Source organism: Pollicipes pollicipes, unplaced genomic scaffold, assembly GCF_011947565.3.
Source record: "Pollicipes pollicipes isolate AB1234 unplaced genomic scaffold, Ppol_2.1 Scaffold_4740;HRSCAF=5597_pilon_pilon_pilon, whole genome shotgun sequence".
Taxonomy (NCBI): Eukaryota; Metazoa; Arthropoda; class Thecostraca; order Pollicipedomorpha; family Pollicipedidae; genus Pollicipes; species Pollicipes pollicipes.
Window position 1 is genome coordinate 27,514,626 of NW_023596545.1, and position 5,252 is coordinate 27,519,877.

General features: G+C 53.9%; 1 long non-coding RNA gene across 1 annotated transcript; it reads right to left on the bottom strand.

Annotated features, from left to right (window-relative positions):
- Positions 1 to 552: 552 nt before the first annotated feature.
- LOC119099528 (uncharacterized) lies at positions 553 to 1,837 on the bottom strand. Its single transcript, XR_005094392.1, has 2 exons — positions 1,738 to 1,837; positions 553 to 969 (listed from the first exon to the last, which is right to left on the bottom strand). It is a non-coding gene; the product is annotated as an uncharacterized LOC119099528 (long non-coding RNA).
- Positions 1,838 to 5,252: the final 3,415 nt, after the last annotated feature.

The window sequence follows — 5,252 nt, forward strand, 5'->3', positions numbered from 1 at the left end:
TGGGTGCAAGTCTTGCAACTCTTGATCTTGGGTCCGCCCGCAAGACTTAAGGCGTTCATAGACGCGGTGGGCTAAAATAAATTAATGCGCGAGACACCACCCGTCCAACGACACAACCCAGGCACTCGAACCACTTGCACGTGCGGGTTCAGCCAGTTGGCATCCTGCCCACGATGAAACCTGCCTGAACAAGGGGACGGGCGGGGGGGGGGGGGCGGTTGGCACTTTGCCACCTTGCGACACACGAAGAACGCGATCAGCCAGAGGCTCGTACGTGGGGCGGAGGCCATGCATGCACGCGGCTGCCGCGTACGCCGGGCCTCCCACCCACTCAGTTTACGACGCCCTTACCGTAGCGAGGCTGCTCTCGTTCGGCCGCCTCAGCGCGGCGCGCTGGCGGTCCAGAGCTCCCGTCCAAAACAAAGCACGCGTCTGACGAGCACTGCCGGTGCCGGTCACAGACGACGCCTTAATGGCGTCACGAAACTTTTACAGCATAGTACATTCATGGCTGAAATGAAGTCCTCACAGCGTTTCTCGGAAGACATTAGCGACATCAGCGTGCGCATCATGTATTAAGAAGATGGCATGCGTTGAAGCCACGAGGAAGCGTTTACATCCTCCGTGAACTTGTCCTCCGTCTCCCATCTACGCAACATCTACGGCGGCATAGTCTTACAAATCACAGCCACACGCCCGTTCGTTATAACACAAACCGCCGGTAAAATCAAAGACCAGAGTTCGCGGCGTCCTCCCGCCATACCGCCACCTCAGCCAGAACCAGGCCAGGTGACCTTGGTCGGCCGACAGCCCGCCAGATGGCAGCATTGTCTGACGCCGCACCTCTTCATGCACTCGGCGCACAAGGGGGGGGAACACTGTCGGTGCCGGCAACGGTATTGGAGCCGGGGTGGTTGCTGGTGGAGGGTGCTGCACGGCGGCCATCTTCGTCCCGAGCATCGGCGCGCTCTGGAGATAGAGGTGACGGCTTTACCCGCAGACCGCACCGAGAGGCGCGACTTGTTCGACGTTTGGGTGGGAAGAAAGATCGAGTCGGCACAAGTCCAACCCTCTTATCCTCCATCTTGCCTCATCCTGCATCCTCGCGATGCCCCGCTTGTTTAGGGCAGGCTGCATGCGTCAGTCACGAGTGGGCGGAGAGCCCGTGGGAAAGGGGGCCCCGACCGAGCACCCATCGCACCTATTCTCTATCTTGCTTCAATATGCGTCCTCGCGGCGCCCCACTTGTGCAGGGCGGGCTGCATGCGCCAGCCACGAAAAGGCTGACAGACCCCCAGCAGGCGCCTCGCGACCGGGTGCTCAGCGCATACCCCGAGCGGGGTCCCTGCGCCGGCAAAGCTCGTCGGTTGGCCACACAGGTGTATGCGCGGCTGCCCCACCGTTAACTATTTTTTCTTCATCCCATAGCCCTAAAATGATCATCTGGTCGAAAGAGCTCTAATCCAACCAACCAAACATCCGACTAACCGATTGAGTTGGGGTGGGAAATCCTTGTGCATGAAAAAATTGGAAGCCTAGTAGCACGTTGACAGAGGTATGTTTTAAACTCGGGGATGAGTGGCTAATAGGACCGCCCCCCCCCCCCGCCCCCAAATGACACTTAACATCTATAGGGATTCTGTAAGTTCAATAGACGTCACTCCACAACAGTAACGCAGCAGGTTGCAGACACTCGTGAAAAGCAAACATTACGACGCTTTCAGGTCATGGCCTTACCATTGCCGAGTGCAGAACGACTGCGAGAACCTGGAGCCACCCAAGGAGACGCATCCTCGCCTCGAACGCCTCGGCGCCGTGCCGCGCTTGCTGCCCAGAGCGCTCGACTCGCGCTGCCAGCCGCCGCCTGCCAGCGCTGCAGCCCGTCTGACAGTGGCGCACTGCTGCAGCGGTCTGAACTGCGCCGCTGGGCGCCCTCCCACAGTGCCACCTACCGAGGCGGCCCCTGCGCGGCCAGGCGCCGCTTTAGCACCAGGAGGTCCAATCGCAGCAGGACCTGGGCCGTGCCGGAGACATTATTCTGCAGTGCTATCTATGAGCCGGCAATGGAGGTTTCCCCACCATCACCGCTGGACGGCGGCCTCGTGAGACCCAGCCAAGGCTGCAGACACAACGCTCGGCCGGAACGCGAGCGGAGAGGCCTACATCGTGACCCGTGACCGTAACCTGAATCCTCGCTGGAAGTGTTCCGAGGTGAACGTCACGCTTTTGACGCAAATAAAGGAGGCACTCTTCATCAGCAAGAGCTCTGGGACTGCTGCACTGGGATTCGCGTATGTTCGGGATCTGCTGCTCGTGAAAGCTACGCCGCGCAGCGTGTTCCACCTTTCTAGTAAGCGGACACCGGGAAGCGTTGAGTCTACATGTCTGATTGTCATTCTGACTGCATTAACGTATGCAAAAACGTTCCGTACGCAAGGTTGCATTGATGGCATTGCGTGCAATACAGCTACCGCCTATCGGCTGGAAAACGGCTGGAAAGCCGACGGGTGGAAAACAGCCGCCGGCTATCTGTTAGCGGCTACCGTAATCGTATTGGTGATTTGTATTATTTTCAATCAATTGATTATTTGCAATTGCAACAACTCAGTGCGCAGTCTGCAAGTAAGTTCCCGTTTTGCTGCTGCCAGCTAGACGACTCCCCCACCTCACCTCCACTCACTTGAAACGACCACAAAACCAGAATGTAATCATACAATTGTTAGAGGTGAGGCAACAGTCAGAACCTTCAGTGAAACAGTTACAACACGGCGCGTGGTGGAACTAGACAGAACTTGGTTTCTGAAACATGTCAGCTTCCTCTGACAGGCCAGCACCGCAGCCCGTCTGCCAGCGGCGCACTGCCACAGCCGCCTAAACTGCGCGGCTGGGCAGTGACATCATCATCCACCTGACGCTCTCACCCACCCAGATTACGCTGCCGGCTGGGAATTGGACGTCACGTATTGGATGCGAGAGATTCGTTGTAAAACTGGTGCAGTACAGCATAGACATGGGTATCATTTGCACAGGCATTATGGAAGTACCTACCAAGTAATTGCCAGGTCAGGTCGGAAAATATACATCTGCAAATTCCTTAATATTAGCAAAAAACTGACCTTCAGCTGTTGGTTTTTTCCGCATGGTGAGCAAGCAGTTTTCATGCTGAGCTACGGACCTCAGCTATGCCAGGAAGTGCTGTTTTAATGACGTTATAGCGCAAACATTGGTTACGTAGACAGTGCTGGACGCCTCAAGCTGTGCTTATGATCATAATCTCAGCTCGAAACGCCCGTCAGCATAATTATGGATGTTTTCTCTGCAACGTCGTTTTATTAGTACCCCATGGTGTATTAAAGGTCGATGACTGAGCATAAGAACTTTGAGCCAAAGATATATGTAATTCCTACACCAAGTAGCCAATGTAAAGAAAATACGACGGGAAAATAGAACCCATCTTCAAGATTTATTCATAAAAAATAAAAAGAAGAACACAATAGTTTTGCAACTGCATGTTTCATACGCAGAGCATTCTCAATGCGCTTCCTGCACCCGCATCGACAGGGTGCAGAGAATGTCTGACGACTGCTACCCGCACGCCTCCCAAAAAGATGATCCTTGCAACAAACCCGATGGTAGCCTTGACCTCCTAAACCGTGCAAAACCCTTTTCTGTACACGTTGCCGTTCAGGTATCCGCGCAAGAAGAAATCTGGTGGACTGATGTCAGTGGAGGAAGGCGATCACGCAGCGATCACTCAGATCACGTGCCACAGCGAAACGTGTTCCCATTTCAAGGCGATGTGTACCCAAACTGTTCCCAAATGACTGAAAGACAGCATGTGTTGTACCATTTCCGCAGTCAGGTGATCCAGTTGCACAACAACAGGCCCATATCTCTGGTCAGTACGCTCTCTGAGATTTGAGAAAAGATAGCTCGCACACAGGTAACGGAACAGCTAAACGTGTCCGGGGTGCGACATCCATCCCAGGATGCCTATGGGCCACACCACTCGACCGACGATACCGTGCTCGCTGCAGTCGAACGCCTGGTCACCAACACCGACGACGGTCTTGTATTGGCGGTAACGGCGATCGATCTTTCAAAGGCGTTCGATAGCGTTGACCATGACTAACCATGTTGGTGGTCTTTCTGTTGGTGACGCCGTACCAGGCTGTCTTGGTATAGCGTCACCGATGTGGGATGGCTTTTTAGTTTGATTTTTTTAGTGACCGAGGGCAAGTGGTGTGTTGAGGACGGCTCACTCCCTCCATGACGTGCGGTGTACCCCAGGGCTCAATGATCAGTCCTATTCTGTTCATTTTGTTTACCAACGATCTATATGGATATTGACTCACGGCTGCCTCATCTCCTACGCTGACGACACCATGCGCGTGGACTGCGCGTCCCCTGACGGATCGGTTCTCGTCGACCTCAAAAGCAGACTGGAACTCACCATGCATGAGCTCCAGTACGCGTTCAGTGTCAATTCTCTCCAGACTGGAACTTACCATGCGTGAAATCCAATACGGGTTCAGTGTCGATTTTCTTCAAATGAATGCAACAAAAACTGCTCTGATGTTTGTTTGGTCAAAGCAAACTTTTAAAAAGTCAAGTGGTTTCCACTGCAAAGAAAACGGTTCGACTGTGCATGCCTCACGTAGCATCAAAAATTCTCAGCGTCATAGTTAACTCCGGTCTGTCATGGAGTTTACATGTATCATGCGTCGTGAAAAAGTGCGACGGCGTCCTCGTTTCTTTGAAAAAAGTTCGTCATTACTTGAGTTCAGATCTTCTTAGAACCAACACCCAGGGTGTTCCTGTTCAACGCAGTGTTCCCTCATATTACTCACTGCTTGTGCGTGTGGGGTGGGGCAACCAACTGTCAACTACACAAAAAAACTTTGTTGTAGAAGCAACTGCCGGCTCCAAAAAACACCAGCATATAACTCCGGCTCTAGCCTCCCCTGGATACCCTAGGATGGAGTCTATGGTGGCGCACCACAACGTAATTAAAGTATTTAGAGCGCGAAAGGAGGTAGGCGCGCCTTACGACGTCCGCGCGCTTTTTGCCGCACGCGCCGCTGTTTCGACCAGTGAAACGCGCGCCTCGGACAAAGGTAGTCTGCACCAGCGCAGAAAATGCTTGACCACCACACAGAGGACGTTTTCGCATCGGGCCGCAGCTGCCTGAAACCGCCCGCGATCCAACGCCTTGAATGCCACAACACTGAGCGCGTTGAAGATCTCCATTC